The sequence below is a fragment of the Symphalangus syndactylus genome, chromosome 5, assembly GCF_028878055.3.
Source record: "Symphalangus syndactylus isolate Jambi chromosome 5, NHGRI_mSymSyn1-v2.1_pri, whole genome shotgun sequence".
Classification (NCBI taxonomy): domain Eukaryota; kingdom Metazoa; phylum Chordata; class Mammalia; order Primates; family Hylobatidae; genus Symphalangus; species Symphalangus syndactylus.
In genome coordinates, this window is record NC_072427.2 from 102,775,262 (window position 1) to 102,802,164 (window position 26,903).

Below are 26,903 nucleotides of genomic sequence, written 5' to 3' on the forward strand. Positions count from 1 at the left end.
GAACCTGGGAGGCGGAGGTTGCAGTGAGCTAAGATCTTGCCACTGCACTCCAGCCTGGTGACAGAGGGAGACCCTGTGTCAAAAAAAAAAAAAAAAATTGTATATATTCAAGGTGTACAATATGTACCCCTGGGTTATTAATCTCATGTTTTAGGATTATAAAATCTAGAATTATGTAGATGAAATAATTCAACATGGTTTTTCAGATGATGTGGCAAAAACTGTACATCTATATGCAAAAATAAATGTGAATCACACCTTGCACCGCATGCAGAAATCATAAAACATCTCCAAGGAGATGTCCAGAAAAAAAAACCCAAGAGACAACCTTGGGTTACGTTTAGACTCAACATCCAGCAACATGAATCATAAAAGCAAAATTAAATATATTGGCATTCAACAAAATTAAAAAAAAAAAAGAACGATTTGCTCTTTGAATGACACTGTTTAAAAAAAACAAAGAAAAAGTCACAGTCTGGTAGAAAATATTTCAAAACATATATATATATAATGAAAGTCTGTTACTAAAAATATATTTTAAAATTTCACAACTGAATAATAATAAAAAATTAAAAATGGGCAAAATATAAAACTTTATCCAAGGAAATATGTGGACGCACATTAACATATGAAATGATTCTATACATCATTTTTATTTAGGGAAATGCAAATTAAGACCACAGTGTGGTAGCAAACATCTGTTAGAATGGCTTTAAAACAAAACTGGCAGTATCAAGTTGTGGTGAGCATGCAAATCAATTGGAAATCTCAGACAATGCTAGTGGTGATGCAAAACGACACAGGTATTTTTGAAAATGACGCAGCTACTTTTGAAAATACTTTGATGCTTTCTCATAAAGTTAAACATCTATTCAGCATACAACACAGCAGTCCCACTCCTAGGTAGATATAAAAGAGAATTGAAAGCATATGTTTGTATAAATATCTATACACACATGCTTATACCAGTCTTGCTCTTAATTACCCAAATTAAAGCCAAATGTCCATCAATAAGGAAAAGATTTATACAAATTATGGTACATCTAAACAATGCAATAAAAAACAGCAATGCAACAACATTAATGATTCACAAAGGTATTAGACTAATTGAAATAAACCAGAAGCAAATGTAGTACATACAGTATGATTTCACTCATATCACATTTTGGAAAAGGCAAAACTATATGGACAGAAAACAGACCATTGTTTGTCAAGGGCTGAATATGGGAGAAAGAATTGATCACAAACTTGCATAAGGGAAATTTTTTAGATGATGGAAATGTTCTATGTCTTAAATGTAATGATGATTTCTTGACTATATGCATTTATCAGAATGCATAGAACTGTACAACCAAAAGGAATGAATTTGTCTATGCGTAAATTATATCCCAATACATGTAAATTAATTTAGTAGCACAAGAAGAACTTAGGGCAATTTCTGGCACAAGTAATTGTCCAAGAAACACTAGCTGCTATTGTTATCATCATCACCATTATTGAAATGACAAAAACAGTTTTAATAAGTGAATAATAAGTCACAAAAATAATAAGTTACAGTTTTTATAATGTAGGATGAGACAGTAATACAAATTTATTCAATTTCATAGTCAAATATTTAAATGGTCAAATGAATAACACTATAAAAGCACAAATAAGCTAAATCTCAAATCTGCATTTAGAAATAACAGTGAATATTACATAGTTTTTTTTTTACAGTATTCTAACTAAATTTTCAAAACAGATTAAAAGTGTCTGTGCATGCATTTATTCATGCAATATTTATTGACCATTAACCATGTGTAAGTCCTATGCTATGCACTGGGACTATTAGTGCTATGACCCTGAACTAAATCTATTAGTTTAGAAATTATCAATAATAATTTTACTCTTACATAATCTAGTGTATTGTATAATCGAACATGTAATAGCAGTTAAGTCAAAAATATTCAGAAAGAAAACCAGGGTCAAACTGAAGACTGAATGTATGTTTATAATTTTTAAAGGAGAATTTTTCTGTGCTATATAGCTGGTGGAAGTCAAGTCAACTGGAACAATTGAAGATAAAGTATGTATGTAAATACTGTTAAAGTTAGGAAAAACACTAATGAAAAAGCTTAATGGAAAGTTGGGATCTAGTTATGTTTGAATAAAGAATGTTTCAGTTACTATGGCTACATAACAAATTATCTCAAATCTAGTATTTAAAAAAAATACTATTTTACTAGTATTGGATTCTAGTAAATTACTGTCATGGATTCTGAGGTTCAGCATAGCTTGCGTCTTCTCCACAATACCTAGGGTTATACTTGGAAAGGCTTGCTGGCTGGAGGCTGGGATCTTCAGAAGATATCTTTCCTCACATGTGTGGTTGTTGATGCAGGTTGTTGGCTGAAACCTAAAGCAAACTGTGCATTAGAACTCCTAAAGTGGCCTCTTCTTGTCTAATTCATGTCTTAATAATAGTCGTAAACTCAGTAATAGCTTTCCTAAAACCCCAATTTAAAAATGGGCAAAACGTTAGTTTATTTAGAAGTATTTTTACTTAGAAGTTTATTTAGAGGAATCGGGACCCCTGGCTCATGACTGGGAAGAGCACCTCTGAAGGCTGAATGACTGCATTGAACTTGCTGGAGTAAGGATAAATTTTACTCTCCACTGACATCCAGAGGGGGTGTTTTTGGAGAGGACGATTTGGACTTCTTTCTAGCATGGTGGCTGACAGCAAACATCCTCAGAGAACAAAGTGAATATGCCTAGCATTTTTATAACCAGACCTTGGAAATGTCATGGCATCATTTTAGCTTATTCTATTGGTTGAAGTAGTCACAAAAATCTACTCTGCTGAAACAGGTGGGGTTGGGGGTGGCAGCACATTACCATGGGCAATGGAAGGAAAATCAAGATCACATTAACAAGAGCATGAAGGATGGGCAATTTTGGAAGATGCAATCTTCCACAAAACATGAATATTTGTCATCGGATTATATGAATATTGATATAATTAGCAATTGGTGGATCTCCTTTTGGAAATATAGTAATTGACATCAGAGCTAAGTGAACATTACAAAATTGGCCTTAAATATTTAGGTCCCCAGCTTAGTCAGGAGTCTCATTAATCATTTTCATTCTATAGGAAAGTTTGCCATTAATGTTCAGCTCATATAAGCAAAAGCAGATATTTATAGATAGCCAGAACCGCACTGTTTAGCAGACATGCATTCATAACATTATGTGCTAAGCACTAACTACACCTAGTAAAGACATCATGTTTTCCATATAAAACTACTATATTAAGTACTCTGCTAGTATGAGTATTTTCTTTTACCACACAATGACTTGTATTTTACTTTCGGAGAAAATTTTTCTCAGCTTACAAAATGTTAGTTGGATATTTACCACTTTTATTACCTTCATGGAAGTCCAGCTAGGCTAATATGCCTTTTGAAAAATGAGCTAAGATGAAGCATTTGATAAATTTCTTACAGCTATTGTTTTCCTTGACATTATTTTTATGAGATGGTATTAAACATTACAAAATATCAGTTTACAATGACTGGAAAATCCAATTCCCTTAATAGTGAAGAAGGTAAAATCTTCCAAAGAGTATTACATATCTCCAAGCACAATATACCTTGATAGATATACAGCATGCATTTTCCTTAATATAGACAAAATTCAGCATATTGTGGCAATAAAATAGGAATACCAAATGTCTCTTTTGCCAGTATCCTTTCTTGAGGTGGCTACGGTCCCATTCCCGTTTCTCTTTGAAAGAACTAAATTCAACATACACCTAATAGAGTGGTGGTTACTCATAAATCTGTTTTATATTCCAGAGTGTTGGAGAAGTGGGGAGAAAGAGTAGTTTTGGCTGATGGGATGTTGGTAGAAAAAATGTAAGTTATCTCATTAAAGGTCCTTCTTCTCCTGTTTGATGTCCAAATGCAAGGGATTTGTAGAAGACTTCAGGACTCCAGATGACTCTGAAATACTTAGCAACAGTAGAAGATAGTACATAAGAGGAGCTTGGAACTTCAGCTCACTGCAGGGAAGAGCACCGCTGAAGTCTGAGTATATCTGCACTGAACTTGATGGAGCAAGAATAAATTTTACTCTCCACTAACATCTAGGGGGTTGTATTTTACAGCAATTGCCACCATGATCAATATAGTTGGTATTGTGAGGCAGAAGGTAAAGTTTGAACAAGTTTATAGCCTCAGTGCAAGTAGCTGAAGAACAAAACCACTAACTCCATGTGAAGAAGGATATCAAGGTTTTTTAAAAACAATAAAAAATGATGGTGTTGTAGACCTAGTTACGCATCATATAAAATCCTCCCAGACCTACCAGCTTATGTATTCATCCTGTCTTTGATCTTGGCCCTTGCCTATTTTCTAAGGGACAGACATAACGATAACTCAGGGACTTCCCAAGTCCAGACTACTCCGCCTGCTCTACCACCAATAGAAGTTTGGCACCCTCATGCAATGCACTGGCTGACAAGGAAAGGCTTACCTTCACATGGTCATGCTGGACCCACGGGATATCTGCTTCTTCTGGCTACCCAGAGGGGCCAAATTACACATCTGCTATGTGAAATGTGAATGAGTTAATGCTCCATGGGGCACACTTATACCAATGAGAAACCAATGAGAAACAGAATATGAGATTTTCTCTTTCTACAAAATCTTAGAAATGAAATAAGAAAAAATAGTTCACCTAAATTAAGCAAACATTTTCCTATAAAGCAACCACATTTTCTTGCAAATAAATATGTTAACCTGGAGAAATGTCACTAACGTGTAAAATTAACTTCTCAATTAATAAAGGACAATTTTGATGTATTTCTAGCACTTTCAAGCTAGAAATAATGTGAATAGTTTTAAACTGAAGTGTTTTACACTTTAGTTTTACAGTTCTGGTAAATATTTGGCTTCTGTGCTTTTAAGTTACTGTTGTAACTCTGAAGCCATATTTTGATTTAATCCTGAAAGGTTTCAAAAAGAAATCATGGACTACAAAACTTGTATACACTAACTCTTTTGTGTTAAGCAAATAAATGCAACGTTAAAAAATTTTGCATTGGACAAAAGTGAAGCAGTTTAGCTTACACAAATAAAACACAGCTGAATGATGATCAGTGTATTCTTCTATATGTTATTGTATCTTCAACCTCACCAGACTTTTGGCTGATAGTCACAACAATGTGTCCTATACTTCATATTACCTGTTTTGATGTTTGTTTTCACTACAACTGACCATAAACACTTCAAGTTAGAGACTGTTATTGATATTATTTCTCTTTTTAATTATTAATGTTATGTGAAGTAACAAGTATATAGTAGGGAATCAATGAGGATTAGAGAAATTAAGAGGAAAAATACACATTTGAAGCTAAAATAAAATACTCAGAAAGGAAGTATTATGGGAGATATTTTAAGGATTTGTCATTTCATTGATTAAGATTTCTTTTTTTCCTCATTGTATAGTATCAAAGATCTTTCAAAAATTACAGGGATATCAACATAGAAGAACATATTTAGAAACATCTCATAATGATTCCAAAATATTGTCTTTACTTTTAAGATTTTTAAAAAATATCTGTAACATAAACTTCCGTGGGAATGGGATCACTTAAGGATAAAGAACTTTGGATTGCTGCAGAGCCGTAAATTACAAATTCCAACCAGTTGACAGATTGAACTTTGAAAAAAAAGAAAAATGCAAACTCAAAAGTTTAAAATGTAAACATGTTGCCCAAAACCATTAAAAAGTCAGTTTGCATGATACTCTCAAGGCTGTTTTTTAAAAAGGCCATTTGTTAAGTAAAGACAGTATTGTTCACCCTTTGAAGCTGATTCTCAAGGAGAAGGGGTGCCCTTCTGTTACTCACTATGAAAATAAAAATGAAAATAAAAATATAAGGTTTTATTTCATGCTTAGAGTTGTCCTAGGCCTGTGCTAATGCTTTCTACTGCTTTATTTCTAAAATTTTGTATATGAAGCTATTGCTATAGGAAATCTTTTTTTTTTTTTCTTAAGACTTTAATGCCTGGTAATCACACTACTGTAGAATTACTTCTCTATAAGGACCTTATCAGTAGGATTTAGTAGGCAATTCAAGAAGACAGCAAGGCATGAAAAGATTTGGAATTTTTCCGGCTATGAGATAATCAATATGTTCTATAAAATTCTGGGAATGATATCATTTTGGAACTACTTGCTCTGTGGTTGTTATTGAGTAATTTTATAATCTGACTTTTAGACAAATCACCACATTCATTTATTGATACAAGATTTAGTTATGGAGTCCTTGTTTTACACATGACAGCATGCTAGTGGGCTCGTCTGTTGGTTGAGGGGAGAGTAAGTTACAGACCTGGACATTAAGCGACCTGCAGTTTCATAGAGGAGATGACACATGAGTCCAATTACAAAGACACTGTAGGAAGCTCTAAGAGTCTCACTCAAGGCTCTCACGTCTGCTCTTCTTCTTCTGCACATTTGTCTTTTCCTCTCTCATCATTCAAAATTTCATCACCCATCCAGGATAGTGTCAGAAGTTCCAGACAAATACATTCAATTTTTAACAACAATTTTTCCTTTTTTCAAGTTACTCTGTTAATCTTCTTCCACTGGAACTCTTTCTCCACTTCCCTTGAACTTATATCTCATTGGATCTCTTTACTTTTTCTGTACCCACTATTCTTTTCTCCTTATTTTTCAACCAATCAAGCTTAGATTTCATGGCCCAATCTTTAATTACTTGGAGAATATTTGATCTCTCAGAATTCTGCTCTTTCAAGAACTCTGGCAAAACCCCAAACCAGTTCATACCCACTTTCTTTTTGCCAGCACCTGTAAAGCTAAGCATTGCACATAGGTATCAATATGAAGTTACCTATTTGAAACTCAACAGAGTTCAAGTAAGTTGATTATATTACATAATTTTTCTACTAGGTAGCCTAGAGCCCCTTCAAATTCATCTTGTTCAAAAATAACACTCTCCCTGGGAGAATATTTCCCCCTGTATGTTCTCATTTTATGTCAACCCCATCTACCTAATTACCTAAGCCAGAAATCTATGTGTCATTCTTGATTGCATTGTCTCCCTTACTTGGCAATTTTAATCAACCATAAGGTTGAATCAATTCTGGTAGACGTATCCATCTCCTTTTCTAAAACTGCACTGTTACCTCTTGGTCAAGCCGTCATCATCTTTTGCATAGGTCATTGGAACAAACTCTTAATTCACCTCCTTGCTTACAGTCTGCTTTCTTGCCAATACTTTCTATATGTTGAGTCCTCAGTAACATTTGGAAAATGCAAATCTGATAATTACTTCCATGTGCTAAAAAGAATTTAATACTTTCCCATCCCATTTAGGAAAATGTTGCATCTCATGAACACTTACAAGCACTGTATCCTTTGGCCACACATATGTATTCAGTATAATTTCTTATTGCTGTCTCCCCCTTTTGCAGTCTATATCTCGCAATGCTGAATTTTTTTTATTTTTTTTTAATTTAACTTCTTGGACTATACTGCATCATTTCTTGCTTCTGAAATTTTTCTTTAGCTTTCTATTTGACTAGACCGTGCTTTCTTCTTCTCTTTTTTTAACTAAATGCTATTTACCCTTTCGACTCATTAAAGTTTTCTTGAAACATATGGTCTTCATATCATTATACCAAACACACTTCCAAATTCTTACTTAATAGCCACATAATCCACTAGACCATTGGCTCTGTGAAGGCAGAAAGTACATCTAATCTGTCTCGGCCTCTGTTTTCTGGGATTTACAGGGTGTTCAGTGAATATACTGAAAGAACGAATGATGAAGAAATTCTTACGAGGAAGTTATATTCATATGACAGCAAGGTTGGAAAAGTGGGTTAATACCTTTTAATGATAGCAGTGTAATCAAAATCATTAAATACCACAAACATTAAAGAATAGTATAGAATGTTATTAAGAATGATATACCAACAAATTTGACAAAATAAAACAAATAGACAACTTTCTTGAAAAATACAATTTATCAAAATTGACAATAAGAAAGAAAATCTGAGTAATCCTAATCTCCATTAAGGCAATTAAATTTGTCGCCATAAAGAAAGTTCCACGCCGAGATAGTTGTACTGGTAAATTCTGTCTAAAACTAAATAATTAAAATCAAGGTTATACACACTGTTTCAGAAAAAAAAAGAGGAGGAGGGACTATCATTACATAAGATCAGGCTAATACTACGTGAAAAGGTGAAAAATACCTTAAAGAAAAAGAAAATTACAGACCAATGTCAGCCATAATTGTACTGTTATGAGTTGAATTGTGTTCTACTAAAACGCATGTTAGAATTCTAACCTCCAGTGCTTAAATAGATCTCAAGGGATTTATTCTGAGTAAAAAACAATCTAAAAATATTACAGACTTCAATATTCTATTAATACAACATTCTTTTCTTTTTTAATAGCTTTAATTATTTTTGAATTATAATTATATATAATTGTAGGAGACACAGTCATGCATATATCATATACAGTATGAGATGATTGAATCAAATAAGTTAATACATCTAGCACTTTAAATACTCATTATTTACTCCTCCTATTTAACTTCAACTTGGATCTTTTGACTGACATATCATCATTCTTCCTTTCACTCTTATCCCTGCCTCACCTCCAGGCTCCGGTAACCGCTTTTCTATTCTCTGCTTCTATAGTTAGATTGTTTTAGTTTTGCGTATAAGTGAGAACATGCAGTTTTTCTCTTCTGTACTTGGCTGATTTCACTTTGCATGATGTCTTCCAGGTTCATCTATGTTGTTGCAAATGACAGAACTTCCTTCATCGAGGCTGAGTAGTATTCCATTGTTTATAAATACAACGTTTTCTTTATCCATTCATCTGTTGATGGACACAGGTTGATTCCATGTCTATTATAAACAATACTGTGATGAACATGGGGAATGCAGATATCTTTTAGATATACTGAATTCAAGTCTTTAGAATATATACCCAGAAGTGGGATTTCTGGATCAAGTAGTAAAATTTGTTCTCCATTTTTAATAAATTTGTCATTTTGAAGAATTTCTATTATGGAAAACTGTATAGAGGTTCCTCAAAAAACTAAAAATACAACACTATGGACATGAAGAACACATTTTTGTTTTCCAGGGTTTAGGGATCTTGGAGGTGGAAGGGGATGGATGAGACTATAAAGAGGTTGCACTGTATAGATCTTTGTGTTATCTTGATTGGAGTGGTCGTCATGCCAATCCATATAGTGATAAAATGAAAATACCCTATACACACATTGTATTAATGTCAATTTTCTGTTTTTTTTATTGTATAGAGAGTTCTGTAAGATGTAACCTTTGGAAGAAACTCTATGTAAGTTACATGGGACTTCTCTGTGCTATCTTCCCAACTTCTAATGAATCTGTAATTATTTCAAAACTAAAAAGGTAAAAGTAGTATTTATTGCAAAGAGCCAGTATTTTAATTTATTGTGAATGAATACTGTGGAAAAATATAATCAAAATAAATTACTAGAAAACTAAAATTAAAGATACAGAAACTGCAAACTCTTTTTTTAGAATCAGGAATATCTCTCCATTTTTATAAATATGAGAACAAATATGGTATATGAAGAAAATAATTTCCGAAAGACTATATATTTTTATTAAGAGTATACACATAGCCATTAATATTGAGAATTGCTAATATACTATTTGTCTTTCTACAATCTCAGCTAAACAAAATGTATAAGTGAAATGTGATTTCATGTAATGAAAACTTATATGCGCCCTTTGAGAATACTTTGTATAAACACATTTAAATATTTTGATACGAATAAATGCAAACAGTTCATTTCTTCCCTGTTAACATATCTAGCTAGGTTTTATTCACAACATTCATTTATTCATAATTATCTGCACTATTTCTAGATTCCTGTTTTAGTGACACTCATTGAGCCCAAAACAATCTGTGGAGTTGTATTGTTAGAAACAGAACAAGAGCCTTTAGAGTAATTTCATCTAGCTCACCATATATATTTTTAACTGATATCCAAAAATGAAGTAAGTGATGATGTGCTTTCAAAACACATCTTCAGTGATTCCACCAGTAGCTAGTTCTATAAATTTATCCTTATTATTAAATTTGAATTATCTTTCAATGAGAATGGTTTTCAGATCCATGCATTTCTTACATGTGAAACATTTTTGGTAAAAAAATATAAAATTCCAAACCCTTGATTAAATGTTTGGTGATAACCTTTTGCAGGTGTTCAATAACAACATTAACACCTAACTCACTGGTAATTGTTATTAGCCTGCCATAAAACCAGATTCCATAAATTCTCAAAGTTTTATTTTCTGTCATTGAAAAGCTTGTTTTATTTCTACAATACCTAAAAATATTAATATCATTAAATACATACTATATTCCATATATAAACTGTAAAACTAGATCCATAAATTCTCAAAGTTTCATTTTCTGTCATTGAAAAACTTGTTCTATTTCTACAATACCTAAAAATATTAATATCATTAAATACATAAAAAATGTCAGATAAACAAGTAACCCTGGCTATCACTGAACAGCTTTAAATTGTTGGACCAAACTGGTTTCTTAAGAAGTGAAACATTAAAAGTTTGTTCAATAATTGAAGTGCTTTCCACAGAACTTTTGCTCTCCATGAACTGCATGGCTCTTTATGAAATAATTTGAGTTTATAATCAGCTTCCATATTATTACTTGATATGTAAAATAATCTCGAATTTAATGTATTGACATTTACTTAACTCACAAAATGTTACCATGCCATCAGTGACTTTTTAAAGCTGACATTTAATGCCATGCAAGACTTTTTTGATAAAGAAAACTGTGTTGATTTGCATTTTAATAAAAACACCATATCTGGGTAACCATTCAAGAATGTTTTCTGTAATAAATATTATACCACAGAAACATGCACACGAAACATAATCTCTAAACTACACCAGTTGACAGTTCATATCATAGAGTTCAGATCTCGTCAGTTTACATGAGTGATGAAGAAAAAAGTTCCATAATATCAATATAATGTTGAAGATGGACTACACTAAAAGAGTTGCCATATTAGCAGTATCAGTGCATTAGTCTAATCACAATGAAAAACACTTTACTAGTTTTAATCGTTCAATGAGTTGGTCTTCTAGATCATCACTCAGCTCCTGAGTATACAGTGTTATTGCAAAATGGTATTTGATTGACTTTGTAATACAGATTCACCCTGCATTTCCAAACAAGTATCTTTGATACCATACTTCACTGTCTCAGCAATTGTATACATTTTCTTTAGTCTTAGCAACCCCAAGTGCTGTTTTACAATAAGACAAATAGCATCAATATTCATATGTGAAATGCTGAGCATCTGCTTCTGTAGGCTTTTCAATTAAATACTCTTATACAAAGAATGTGGTTTTGAACACTTTTATTTGTATCTTTCATGTAAATACCACATAGGTGTTCATTGTTTCATCCCTTCACTATGCAATGCAACTCCACAAATGATGCACCATAGTTTTAGCATAGTATCATCAATTATGGTTAGAAAACTGATCTCAATATGCTAGGATACGTACTTCTAAGTAAAACAAGTATGAACTCTTTTTGGTCTTTAGCTTTTCCCTACTGTTTTTCTTCACCATTATTTAACCTAAAATGTCTGTAGCTGAGAATCTACGCCTTCTCGTAACAAGCCCAGAGAAACTTATTTCTCTCTGTGTTAATTGGCATTAAATAATGTAAATTGTATTTTCTTAGTATAACCAATAATGTTACATTATAATTTGAAAAACAGGCATCATTAAAAAGTAAAGTGCACCTAAAAATTTTTTGAAGCATACAAAGGCTTACATTTTCTCAAAATTTTACACACACTTGGGTTATAGTGCACAAACTGACCTTAAAGTGTCTATTTGTTGCTATGTGGTTCTACTACATATGACTAGCATACAGCTTAGATCATATGTGATCCACAACAGTTAACTCTACTATACCCTGGTCAGAAATAATCCCATTGATCAGAAACCTGTATGGTCTGGCAATGTGAAATTGCTGCAGATATTTTGAAATGCTTACTCTCAGTGCTTATATTTATCTTGCCTTAGAGCTCTCCACTAACGCCAGTGCAGGAGATCATGCTCTGAGCATCCCAGGTCTAGAGGGCAGAGCAAATATTTAAAAAATGCTGCAAACATGTCTAGCTACATATCAGTATAAAGGAAACATACAGGGTGATGGAAGCAAGTATTATAGGGATCCTGTTTACATCAAAGGGTCAGGAAAGTCCTAAGGAAAGATGAATGGGTGAGGGCAGCCTTCTAGGCAGAAAATGAGACATCAAAATGCATGTGCTCTAGGAACGGAAAGAAGCCTAGAGTTGCTCTAGGTTGTGAGACAGAGGAAAGGCCCAGGAAATGAACAAGAAGAAAAAGAAGAGCCCAGGCACTGTGTACCATAATAATGAGGCTAGATTTTTCCTAAAGGTTGAGAGATGGCATTAAACAAAACACAGCAGGTTGTGGTTGTGAGGGAAGCTAATCAGATTTGACCCACGTGGGCCTGATTGACGAGAACTCTGTTGGAAGGAGCCTGGGGCCCAATGTTCCACTGATTGTACAGCGTAGCGGGTGGGAAAGAGACCAAACAGGAAGCCCTGTTTTTAACTTCTATTTTAAGTTCAGGGGTATATGTGCAGGTGTGTTACATGGGTAAACTTTTGTCATGGGGATTGTTTTACCAACTATTTCATCACTCAGATATTAAGCCTAGTACCCATTAGTAATTTTTCCTGATATTCTCCCTCCTCCCACCCTCTACCTTGAAGTAGGCCCCTCAGTGTGTGTAGCTCCCCTCTGTGGGTCCATGTGTTCTCATCATTTAGCTCCCACTCATAAGGTAACAGGTGGTATTTGGTTTTCTCTTTCTGCGTTAGTTTGCTAAGGATAATGACCTCCAGCTCCATCCATGTCCCTGCGAAGGAAATGAGCTTGTTCTGTTTTATGGCTTTATAGTATTCCATGGTGTATATGTACCACGTTTTCTTTATTCAGTCTATCATTGATGGACATCTAGGTTGATTCCATGTCTTTGTTATTATTAATAGTGCTGCAATGAACGTACACATCCGTGTGTCTTTATAATAGAACAACTTACGGTCCTTTGGGTATATATCCAGTCATAAGATTGTTGAGTCTAACGGTAGTTCTGTCTTTAGGTCTTTCAAGAATCACCACACTGTCTTCCACAATGTGTGAATTCATACTTCCACCAACAGCGTATAAGCAAACGTTCCTTTTTTACTCCGCAACCTTGCTAGCATCTGTTTTTGTTTGTTTGTTTGTTTGTTTGTTTCTGAGACTGAGTCTTGCTCTGTCACTCAGGCTGGAGTGCAGTGGCATGGTCTTGGCTCACTGCAGCCTCTGCCTCCTTGGTTTCAGCAATTCTCCTGCCTCAGCCTCCCAAGTAGCTGGGATTACAGGTGCATGCCACCACGCCCAGCTAATTTTTGTATTTTTAGTAGAGACAGGGTTTCGCCATGTTGGCCAGGCTGGTCTCGAATTCCTGACCTCAGGTGATCCACCTGCCTTGGTCTACCCAAGTGCTAGGATTATAGGCATGAACCACCGCGCCCCGCCTTGACTTTTTAATGATAGCCATCTGACTGGTGTGAAATGGTATCTCATTGTAGTTCTGATTTGCATTTCTCTAATGACCAGTGATGTTGAGATTTCTTTTTCATGTGATTGTTGGTTGCATGTATACCTTCTCTGGTTCTTTTGGTTTCATATGAATTTTGAAATACATTTTTGACAATTTGTTTATACTGTGTGTGTCCAGTTGTGATTGGAATATAGTGTAGAAACTCAGATAAATATCTGCTAATGGCTCAATGAATTGATTTATTTGGGATGCTTTATAAAAAGTATAACTTTTCCCTAATGCAGAATGTCCTAGTAGAAATAAAAAATACAGTATATCAATAATTCATAGCATTCCCAAGGAAGGATACAAATAATTGTATTAAGTAAAATGATAAAATAATACAAGTCTTAATGTTGATGTCCAACATCAAGCCATTTTTAAGAATCACAAGCGTGCAGCAGTATTATTGCTGATGCTTTAAAGCTAAGCCATTTTTTCTTAGATATTTATATGGTGGCTTTGTAGGTAAAATATAGGAGTAAATACCTGTGCTAGATTGTTTTATTGCACAGTTATTCATTCCTCCTTTCCTGTAAGAAAATTATACATTGTTGCTCATTGACATCAGACTTAAGGGGCCCCTTATGGACAGAATATATATTCTCTGCTCTATTGATGTTTGACCTGACCATGTGATGTGCTTTAGTCAATGGAATAAATGTAGGCATGATGTACACTGTTTTTGAGAAGAAACTTTGAGAGGTACTAATGAAATTTCTTTGCCTGTTTGTTTCTGTTTTCTGTATGGGTCCTGGAATAAAAATATATGGATGAGGATTGCTGCTGACTTCAGCCTACATGCAGGTTGAATATTGAGTAAGCGTTGATTTATTATTGTAAGCCTCTGAGATTACATGGATGGTTGTTTCCCCAGCAAACCTGGCTAAACCATCCCGACTGCTACAATTTGACTAAATAAATGCAGTATGTATGGCAGAGACTTCATCATTATTTGTTTATCGCTGAGTTTTTAGTTCCTAGATGGTACTAACACATAGTTATAACTCAATGAATATTTTTGGATGAATTAATAAAATAGTGAAATGAGAGAATAAAATAAGAGGATAAGTACCTTCATTACGGGGCACATTTTGAAAGTCAATTTAGCAATAGAAAATGAAGCTAGATATAGAATGAGGTCACATTGAGAAAAGCTAAGAATATCAGTTGAGTCATATTTTATGCAGTACAAATAGTTCAGAATTGTATATTTTTAGCAGATTTTTCATTATTCTTCAACTCACTTTAATCTGTTGTCTCCCTCTACTAGTCCCCCTAAATGTCTTCTCATTGTGTATATTTAAGGTTTAATCTTTCTTGACATTTCATCAGCTTTCAAAAATGTTTACCATTACGTTTTTCAAAGCAACTTGTTTCTTCTAAAAGACCACACATCTGCTGATTTTTCTATTTACTCTCCTGTTCTCTTCAGGCATTGAGCGTTGACATTTCATTCTAACTCCTCTTCCTTAGCAGTCCATACTCACTTTCTGGTTGACTTAATATATAATCACAGCTTCAATCCTACCTATTCAGGGATAGCTGATACAATATCACTTCTAATATTTACCTCCAGCCTGAGCTATAGGTGAATGATGTCTATCTTTGGCAACTGAAACTAGTTTTATTTTTTTTAAGACACGAGCAAAGTCACAGGTATTGTACATTTTTTAGAGATTGCATAAAATGAGTTGTCCCAATAATATGATAGAGGTAGAATCCAAATAAGTTGAAGAATTAACCAGTGATGAGGAAACAGAGAATAAACACAGATATCCTTGATGAAGTTTGTGATGGGATACAGAGACAGGTTGGCAGCAGTAAGGGAAAGTGAATATTTTTCAATTCAAGTACATTTCACATTTGCATGATTGGTAGCAAAAGAAAATAAAAGCTATCAATAGCTTTTATAAGAGTTAATTATTATGTTAGAGGGCTAAGCACAACAAAATTGGCATGCATTTTGGATTTTCCCCCAATTTGATACTCAAAAAAATCTTGCCAAGTTGTAAAAGTAAATATTGTATTTATGGGTTTGTTATTATTCATAGATTCAATATACTGACTGCCATTCATTAAGCCAATTGAACATGTAACTAAGGCCTCCCCAAGTTTAAAAAGCATAATTGTGAGGTATAGAGTAACATATAATAGTATATCTATATATCTCTTTTCACCTGGAAATGAACATCTAAATTTACATGCTTGAGATACTTCCTGGGTGTGATTGTCAATTTTATGTCGACTTGGTGCCTAGACATTGATGTGAAAGCATTTTTTAGATGTAATTAACATTTAAATTAGTAGCATTGAGGGTAAAGCTGATTACCCTCCATAATGCAATGGGCCTCATTCAGTCAGGTGAAGGCCTTAAGAGAAAAGACTCAGCCTTCAGACTCAAGACTGCAACATCAATCCTTCCTTAGGTCTCCAGCCTATTGGTTCTGTTTCTGTGGAGAACACTGACTAATACACTGGGATTCTCTTGCTTTGCAAACAGAAATGGGAGGCAATTTGGAAGGGGCTTATAAGGCTTTTAAGACACAGGCAATGTGGTTGTAGTTCTATTCACTTAATGAATATTCTTTAAAATATACTTTCTAATATACTTTCTCTGCAGCATTAATGATATATTCCACAATACAATTAAATTAAAAAATGAAAATTATTTTAAAAATAATTTCAAAATAAAATTAAAATTAAATTTGATATTCAATTTCAAGATGAATATATAATATACAATATATAAACCAACATCTGTTTCATTTATGAAATCATACCAATTCTAGTTGTCCCTCTGTATAAAACAGATGAGGTCTTACAGAATCTCAGGTATGACATTTTTGCCATGTGTGCTCTAATTTCCCTCCCTCTGCCCCTCCCTCCCTCCCTCCCTCCTTTCCTTCCTTCCTTCCTTTCTTCCTTCCTTCCTTTCTTCCTTCCTTCCTTCCTTCCTTCCTTCCTTTCCTTCCTTTCTTCCATTTCTGCTTCTGCTTCTTCCTCTTCCTCTTCTTCTCCTTTCTTTCTTTCTTTCTTTCTTTTTTTTTTTTTTGAGAGGGAGTCTCACTCTGTCACCCAGGCTGGAGTGCAATGGCACCATCTCTGCTCACTGCAAACTCCGACTCCCAGGTTCACACCATTCTCCTGCCTCAGCCTCCTGAGTAGCTGGGACTACAGGTGCCCGCCACCACGCCTGGCTCATTTTTTTCTTTTTTTGTATTTTTAGTAGAGATGGGGTTTCACCGTGTTAGCCAGGGTGGTCTCGATCTCCTGACCTCATGATCCACCCACCTCAGCCTCCCAAAGTGCTGGGATTACAGGCTTGAGCCACCACACCTGGCCTCTCTCTCTCTCTCTCTCTCTTTCTCTTTCTTTCTTTCTTTCTCTTTCTTTCTTTTTCTTTCTTTTCTTCCTCTTTTTTCTTTCAAATTTTTTCTCTTTTTTTTGGTTACTTTAGTAGGCCTTTTAAGAGAGAATCTTTAGAATACAATGAAATATGAAATAAAATAACTTAATATTCTTCAATGAAGTAATAATTGAATAGTCCCTTACTATATTTTCTTTACCCCTTTTCTACAAAACTCCATGTAATTCTGTTTATCGATCCCTCAGTTCTTGCTTTGAGCTAGATGGTAAGATATTTACTTCTCTATAGAGTAAACCTTAATATTTAGCTTCTAAATATCAATTTTTAAGCCAGCCTGAGGACAGCCCTTTAGGTATATCTAATGCAAAGAATTCCAGTAACATTGTAGTTAACTGGAAAAAGGCCATCAGTGTGCCTGTCATTCTTGTAATCATACCATGTCATATGGTTTGGCTCTATGTCCCCACTCAAATAGAATCTCAAATTGTCAGGGGAGGGACCTGCGGGGAAGTGCCCCACTCAAATAGAATCTCAAATTGTCAGGGGAGGGACCTGCGGGGAAGTGAATGGATCATGGGGGCTGTTTCCCGCATTCTGTTCTTGTGATAATGAGAGAGTTCTCATGAGATCTGATAGTTTTAATAGTGGCAGTTTTTCCTGTGCTCTCACTTCTCTTCTGCTGTCATGTAAGACCTGCCTTGCTTCCCCTTCACCTGCCACCATGATTGTAAGTTTCCTGAGGCCTCCCTAGCCATGCGGAACTGTGAGTCAATTAAACCTCTTTCCTTTATAAATTACCCAGTCTCAGGTATTTTTTATAGCAGTTTGAGAATGGACTAATATATAATATAAGTAGATCCTCCCCAGAAAGTGCTGGCAAAGGACCTTTTACATAAACAAAGGGTTAGACGGGAGCCTTGCCATAAGTCTCTTCATCTTAGCCATCAATAGCCCAAGACTGTTAAAGGAAAGGCGAAAACTGGTACCAGAAATGATTCAGTTTCATTCTTATTTTTTGTTAAACTCGTTCCCAAAGTGAATGAGAAAGCCAACAAATGAAAGCCCCAATCATAGAGTTTCCACCAAAAAGATGCCAGTTTTTACAGTTCCTCTTGGCTCCTGGAAGTATCTAATTTAGACTGCTCCATTAGTAGGTCAAGTGATGTTTAAATAACACTGTTCCAGCTGCAAATTGATTCAGTTTACTTTTTAAATCTCCAAATGTTCTTGTTGCAATGAAAGTTTGGAGACCAGGCGTTTGCGTCTATAATCCCAGCACTTTGGGAGGTCAATGTGAGTGGATCTCTTGAGCCCAGGGAGTTCAAGACCAGCCTGGGCAACATGGTGAAACCCCATCTCTACAGCCTAGGCAACAGAGTGAGACATTGTCTAAAAAATGTAAAAAGAGAAAGTTTGTAATTTATAACTCTAATTTTTTTTATTATTATTATACTTTAGGTTTTAGGGTACATGTGCACAGTGTGCAGGTTTGTTACATATGTATCCATGTGCCATGTTGGTTTGCTGCACCCATTAACTCGTCATTTACATTAGGTATATCTCCTAATGCTGTCCCTCCCCCCTCCCCCCACCCCACAACAGTCCCCGGAGTGTGATGTTCCCCTTCCTGTGTCCATGAGTTCTCACTGTTCAATTCCCACCTATGAGTGAGAACATGTGGTGTTTGGTTTTTTGTCCTCGCGATAGTTTACTGAGAATGATATTTTCCAGTTTCATCCATGTCCCTACAAAGGACATGAACTCATCATTTTTATGGCTGCATAGTATTCCATGGTGTATATGTGCCACATTTTCTTAATCCAGTCTATCGTTGTTGGACATTTGGGTTGGTTCCAAGTCTTTGCTATTGTGAATAGTGCCGCAATAAACAGACGTGTGCATGTGTCTTTATAGCAGCATGATTTATTCTAACTCTAATTTTTAAAATTATGTCAAGAACTGATTTTAAAAAGAACAGATTAAAATGGAAATGGAAAAAATTACTTTTACAAATGTACACATATATCTGTAACAATTATACTCTGGAATGAGAGGCAAGCTCTTAGTAGAAATAAAATATATTTCTACTATGTAGTCGCTTGCTTTTGTTGCTTCCTGTGGAATTCAAAATGAGTCAAACAAATGAAATTGCTGAATCATTGGCTTGCTTTTTCCATGCAAAATTTAAGAACTAAAGCTTTGTGATGATCAAATATAACATTCTGGACTTTATTACATTAAACAGTCTAATACACATTTAGTTTTATGTTTATTAAAATGAACTTCCTTTAGACATTTTGAATTTGCCTTCTCTGAGTTCCATTTATGAATTAGGCTGTTTGGCCAATGACTAGACATCAAGGAGTGAATGAGAGAACTGTTTTCATTTGCTTCAGTGAAAATTCAGCCACATTCTTTGTATGGGGTTGATTTGTTTTCCATTTCTAATTCCCTGTTACTCCTCATTGGTCTTTCAAAGAGAAACATCTGTGTAAATGACAATATGCAATTATTTCATAAAAAGTAATATATCCTTCCAAATTTTTATTAATGACTTTGAATTGTCTTTTGTAAATTTTTTGGATTTGTCATATTTTTTTCCAAAAACCTGTAATGAAGAAAATAGATATCTATATTCTATGTCAATTCCCAATTGAAACGATATAACTTTTTAGTCCAGGAACACAACAGGTTTAACTACTTTCACATCAGTTTCAAGTTGCATTCCTATATTTAAGGCTTCTTTACAGACATACATGTGTCCAGGCAATACTTATATTTTCCTGTAACATTGAAATGAGATCAAAAAAGTAAAAATTTTCATTCTATTTCAACTTTCATCTTAGTAAAAAAGAGTAGTAGAATGGAGTAATGTCCAAAATCTAGTTCCAGATGCCATTATTATATGTTTCTAAAATTTGTAGAAATGAAAAGAATATCTTAAGCCTTTTAGAACAGATCATTATGATTCTAAATGGCTAGCACCGACTATGCTAAAGACATTATAGCCTGTGATATCATGTGAAAAACAAAATAATTCCAGCCTTCACACAAAATGCTTCTGATGTCATTGACCTAGCACTGTTGTTTATTGTCTATAAATGATCATTTGCTGTAAATGTATTTATGCTAAAATGAATTATTGAATGTTAAAAATATTCTACCTGAATATATTTGTAACACATTAAACATATTATTTATAAGTAATATAGATTCTTATTTACTTACAATAGGATTATGTCCAATGAAGTCATCTTAAATTGAAAATTTGGTCAGTCAAAATGCATTTAATACATCTAACCTACCAAATATCATAGCTTATTTACACTAGCCTACCTTAAACATACCCAGAACATCTACATTAGCTTATGATTGGAAAAATCATCTAACAGTAAGCCTATTTTATAATTCAGTGTGCAATAGCTCATAAAACATATTGAATACTTTACTGAAATTGACAAACAGAATGATTGTATGGAACCTAATGAATGCTTATCACTTTTGCACCATCATAAAGTTGAAAAATTCTAAGCCAATATTATAAGTTGGGGACTATTTGTATTATATATTAAATATTATAAATATTTAATGGAATAAATGCTTTGTGAACATTTTAGAGTAAGTTTGAATTACTATTTCTCTGAATGACTTGTTTTGAGTAGATATAGTTATAAACTGCCATAAAAACAGATCTTTTATATGCTATCTAGTTGCATATTTTTTCAAGTAAAATTATGGTAACCAATAATGTGGTTAAAATACTCTTCTGTAATTGAAAGAAATGCTCAAAGACCCAGGTAGTTTGGGCTATGTGTAATCCGTACTGCTGCTGCTGGTTAGATAATTTTATAATTACTTTAAAACAAAGTAAATTAAACAACAACTAAATTTGACATTTAAGATTTAGACCTGCTATCTCTGACTTTAACTTCTTTTTTTTTTTTTGTGGGGGGATGGAGTCTCACTCTGTTGCCCAGAGTGGAGTGCAGTGGTGCGATCTGGGCTCACTGCAACTTCAGCCTCCCTGGTTCAAGCAATTCTCCCGCCTCAGCCTCCCGAGTAGCTGGAACTGCAGGTGTGAACCACCATGCTCGGCTAATTTTTGTCTTTTAAGTAGAGACGGGGTTTCGCCATATTGGCCAGGCTGGTCTGGAACTCCTGACCTTGTGATCCACCCACCTCAGCCTCCCAAAGTGCTGGGATTACAGGTGTGAGCCACCACACCTGGCTTGACTTCTTAAAAAATAAAAACTAAAATATAATTTAGTATAGTTTAAAATCAATTATCTGCGCTGATGGTGACATATTTCTTCAATGAAAATCAATTAATAAATTATTCATTCTAAATTTTGTCTTTTAGCTAATTTATTTTGTTAAAAGTATTTTTGTATTAAGCTACAGATTGCCTGTTTTTCTCACTGTTCTCTTGATTTTATAAACGTATTCTCTTGATTTTATGACTATGTATTTCCTAGATTTTCTAAGAGATTGCCAGATTATGAACTCTTTACCCACATAGAATTCATGCTGTTTAAGTAATTTCTTCTACATGGATATTTGTTTAGTATGTACACAGGAGTTGAAATAAGCCTTTGTGTGTAAAGAAATGCATTAGAAAGAGACTTAAGTGAAGATTTTCAGTGAACGAACTTGTATGGGTTCACAACAAGCCTAGTAATCTCTTAAGAAAGGATCTACTAAGTCTTTCAAAAGTTTTTATTATAAGGCTAAATTAATGACTGACATTTAATTCTACACATGGCTAAATAAATAAAACTGTTAGACAATAATGGGGCTCTTTTCCCCTGTAAATCCTTCATATCTTTCTAATAATATACTGTGTGAAAAGTTTTTAAAAATGTGTTAGAGAAATTAGAGTAGTATTTCAGTTGGGCTACATGTATGTGTATAATTAAGGAAACCCAGCTTTTAATTTTATTTTAGTAATTTAACCTTCACGAGTAATGCATTTGATGCATTTCTATAAACTTTCTCATTCTGTATTATTAAAAATATATCCTCATCTTCCTTTATAAAATTGTCCATAAAAGAGTATAGATAAGTAAGATGGTATAGATAACTATAGTAAGAGTTTAGTATAAGAGCTAAACATATAGTATTTGAAGCTAGCCCTCCAAGATTTCAATCACACCCAGATTTTGCTAGCTCTGTGATTTTGGATTAGGTCTTCCCCTGCCTGGCCTCAGGTTCCTTATCTGCACAGGGGTGAGTAATAACAGTATCCACCTCAGAGCCATTATGAAGATTGCAGCAGTTAATGTAGCTGCCATACATGAGGCAGCCATAATCATACCTCACCACAAAAATAGCAGTGTTTCCCAAATCTTACTGGCTGGGGAAAGTTGCTTAATGTGGAAGAGAGGAATAAATAAGGAGAATAATTTTAAAAATAATAAAAAGCAGTAAAAGACAAAAGTGAAAATCTTATTTCTAGAGGGAGATAGTATGAAACTTCTAGCAGTCAAAACAAGTAAGACAAAAATAGTACTTGTGAGTGCATTCAGCAAAAGCTGAAATTGGCGGCAGCAGAAAGGGTAAAAATGTGTTTAAGTTGGAGTTCCCTCAGATTTGATGAGTATAGAAGATAGAAAACATGCTCCAGTGAAAGGCAGGAGCATGATAAGTATCCTAATTATACCAGCATAATCTGACTTGCAAACTGGCATTATTCTTTTTTCTTAAGAAATTAATGAAATTACAAATAAGTCGATTCTTCAGTGTATTTTTTTTTTATGTTTCATATTCAAGTTTGGTTGTGTGTTTGGAGGGGGCATTAAATATCAGCTGCCCCATTCTGACAACAACCCTACAAAGTAATTAGTATTATTCTCCCCACAAAGGAAAAAACCAAGTCTCAGAGAAGGAAAGTAAATTTCATCTTAAAAGCAATGGGGAAGAGCTTGTTTATATAATGGTCAATTTCAAATATTTGAACAGTTTAAAAGATCGGGATGCAAAAATATAGGCTGTTTATTTAGGAGATAAATGTGTTTTGTTCCTTGCTGCAGCATAACTGTTGAAGGGCATATGACAAAAAATGAAAAACATATTCACATTGAGGTAGTTTTACTCTGTTTTTATAATCCAATTCCTAAAACATACTCACATGTATAATGTTGATGTGATCTCAAGAAAATTATTAATTTCTTGGAGCCTCCATTCTGTTATCAATAAAATGACAAGAATATTTACCCTTAAAATTAATATTACTATGAAGATGAAGTTACATGTATCAACCAGCTAGCACACATCAAGTCGTCGCTTAATAAGTCAATGGTATTCTCCTTCAGTCTATTATTTTTTTCTTATTACCTGCAATGTTACATGCTTATCTGGAGTGCTCCCTTACACTTCTGTTACACATGGGACATTGTGGGATTTATGTGCTTGTTGCAACACCTCTGTTCATACATTTTTACTCCATAAGCTCAACTTGATATTGAACCATATGGCTATAAAATGTATATGCATGAATGGGTGTATATCTTCTTGACTCTTTGCATGACATAATACATATTTTCTCTTAGATGTTTAATGTAATGACTATTGCTTCTATGTATTTTCAGCTAAAATATAGGTCTTCATCGTTTTTAAAAAATTATGTTAATTTTATTTACACAACAAATAACTGAATATATTATCCCTGTAAAAATACTAAATTTTTAAATTAATGTTCATCACCTGCACTTTTAGTAGACATTATTTTTAGAGTAGTTTTTGGTTCGCTGGAAAGTTGAGAGGAAGGTACAGAGACTCCCTACATAACCCTGCCACCATACAGGCACAGCCTGCCTCATTATCAACATCCCCAACCAGAGTGGTACGTTTGTCACAGCTGATGAACCCACACAGACACATCATCACTCAAAGTCTACAGCTTACATTAACTCTCACTCTTAGAGTTGTGTGTTCTATGGGCTTGGACAAATGTATAGTGGCATGTACCCACCCTTATAGTATCATGCAGAATAGTTTCACTGCTTTAAAAATCCTCTGTGTTCCACCTATTCCTCCCTTCCTCCCCTTAAATCCCTGGCAACCACTTTTCCTTTTAAAGTCGTCATAGTGGTGTCTTCTTTGCCAGAATATTATAGAGTTGGAATTATACAGTAGGTAGCCTTTTCAGATTGGCTTTTATGTAGTCTTTTCAGATTTAGCAATGTGCATTTAAGTTTTCTTCCTCCATGTATTTTTGTGGCTTGATAGTGCCTTTATCGCTGAATAATATTTAATCGTCTGAATGTACTTCAGTTTATTTATCCATTCTTCTACTGAAGGACATCTTGGTTGCTTCCAAGTTTGGGGAATTATGAGTAAAGCTACAGTAAACCTCCATGTGCAGGTTTTTGTGTTAACATAAGTTTTCAACTCATTTGGATAAATATTACAGAATGTGCTGGGTCATCATCTACATTTTATTATCAGTTCACTAAAGGCATAATAACCTTAATTTTCGTATATACAGAATTTAAGTTTAGCTAAAATACTCATTGGTAAATATTTGAATCTTCTAATAAATAGTGGTTTCTTATCAAGTTTTTAAATGAGGAATGTAACATGTTTCATGATATTGCCTATAACCTTTACTTTGATTTTAATTAACCTTTTGTGAAAAAGCATAATGTCATAAAGTGACATTTTAGATATGGTAGCATGATTGGAAGAAAAAGAAAAACATTCACAACCAGTAATTGCATGTCTACTATTTTCCTAGCATTTTCAAACAGATGTATATAAAAGTTTAATAATCTGATTTCTCTTTTAGAATGAAGAAGCTTAGGGTCAGGGAGATTGAATAATTTGTCATAGGTAACACTACAATTCCATCTGTCTGATCCCAGGTTCATTTTCTTTCCAAGACATAATATTCACAACTTTGAAGGGAGGAGATTTCTGCTTCGTTTGTTTATGTCAGCTTTTTTCCACAAAGAGTTTTGAAACCACAATGCCCATGTGTGTATCTCGTGTGTGATTTTTCTCTGTGGAAGTTCAGGGTAGGGCTACAAATGATTTCATAATATGCAAGTCTGGAATATAAACCATATGGCCATATTTTATGCTTGCATAAATAGATCATGTTATCTCTACACAACAGTAGCGGTACGTGTGTAATTACACATTCACACAGTAGTCATTACGGTAATAGTCTTTGGCCTAAAACACAGAAAATCATAACACTGCAGCTACTCAGAAGTAATATGTGACATTCTTTTACATTTTTGCTTATAATAGAAATAGAATTGTAAAAATACAGGATTTTGGGAAATTAAAAACTGTTTCAAATGCAAAGTGTATTTATAATAAGAAAGACTACACCAATGTTTTCTATAAATGAAACGTACTATGTTTAAGAATGTTTTCTTAGCTATGCCCTGTAATTTATATTTTCTCAAGTGTTTATCCAAAGTTTCTCTGCTACTGCAGTAAACATGCTTTGCTAGGAATAACAAATGCTGCTACTCTTTCACTGTTTATAATTTCCTGCAGCATTCAAATTTAGAGTTGCTTGAATAAATAATCGCTAATGTCAGAAATATTTGCTAAAATTCCTTCAATTTTAGCTAAGAAAAGGAAAAGCTCTCCTGAGATAAATGACAGTTCCAATACCAATAGGGAGGTAGGTGAGGAAGAGATCTCTTGGAAAAGCCTTACCCCTGGTATTATTCTCAGTGAATGGAATTTAACTGACCTCACCTGTGAAAGTGAAATGATAGATCCAGCAGTGGCCGTGATTACTGCAAATTACAAAGAAGGAAATTCTTCCAACAACATGAGATTTTGTTTATCTAAGTACCCTGTTCAATGCCAGAGACAAGTGGTAGATATTAGATATGGAAATGGATAATCTTTTTTTTGGCGGGGGGAGTGGGGGAGCGGCAGGACGCAGTCTTGCTTGGTCGCCCAGGCTGGAGTGCAATTGTGGGACCTCGGCTCACTGCAGCCTCTGCCTCCCAGGTTCAAGTGATTCTCCTGCCTCAGCCTCCCAAGTGGCTGGGATTACAGGCACTCGCCACCACGCCCAGCTAATTTTTTGTATTTTTAGTAGAGTCGGAGTTTCACCATGTTAGCCAGGATGGTCTTGGTGGCTTAGGCCTGTAATCCCAGCACTTTGGGAGGCCGAGGTGGGCAGATCAGGAGGTCAGGAAATAGATAATCTTACTCAGTAAATAAATTAAAAAATTTTGAGACCAGCCTGGCTAACATGGAGAAACTCTGTCTCTACTAAAAATACAAAAAATTAGCTGAGTGTGGCGGGCGCCTGTAATCCCAGCGACTCAGGAGGCTGAGGCAGGAGAATCGCTTGAACCCAGGAGGCAGATGTTGCAGTGAGCCGAGATAGCACCACTGCACTCCAGCCTGGGTAACCAAGAGCAAAACTCTGTCTTATAGAATAGAATAGAATAGAATAGAATAGAATAGAATAGAATAGAATAGAATAGAATAGAATAGAATAGAATAGTAAAAAAAAATTTTACTAAAATAGTTTTGTGAGATTATAAAAATACTATATTTTAAAGTCAAATGTGACAAAATGAATAATTTATCCAGTAGGTATGTTAATAAAGACACCAAACATCAAATTCGCATATTGTTTACCTAAAAAGGTTACCTTTTTTTCTGAAGGACATCAGTAAAAGGGTAATAGATTTGAATGCATTTGAGAGTCCTTTGTCCATGTTTGGATTTGTTTACAGCAAATGCTGACATGTTTGGATAACGAATTGGTGATAGATAAGTGAACACTGAGCAAAAGTTTTTG

The 26,903-nt window shown here is 34.4% G+C and overlaps 1 long non-coding RNA gene across 1 annotated transcript in view; it reads right to left on the minus strand.

Moving 5' to 3' along the window:
* The window catches only part of LOC129482875 (uncharacterized), an 86,421-nt gene that overhangs the window by 36,083 nt on the left and 23,435 nt on the right, over positions 1-26,903 (minus strand). The window contains exon 2 of the long non-coding RNA XR_008657842.2: positions 2,295-2,395. This is a non-coding gene — a long non-coding RNA (uncharacterized lncRNA). The remainder of the gene's footprint in view (positions 1-2,294; positions 2,396-26,903) is intronic.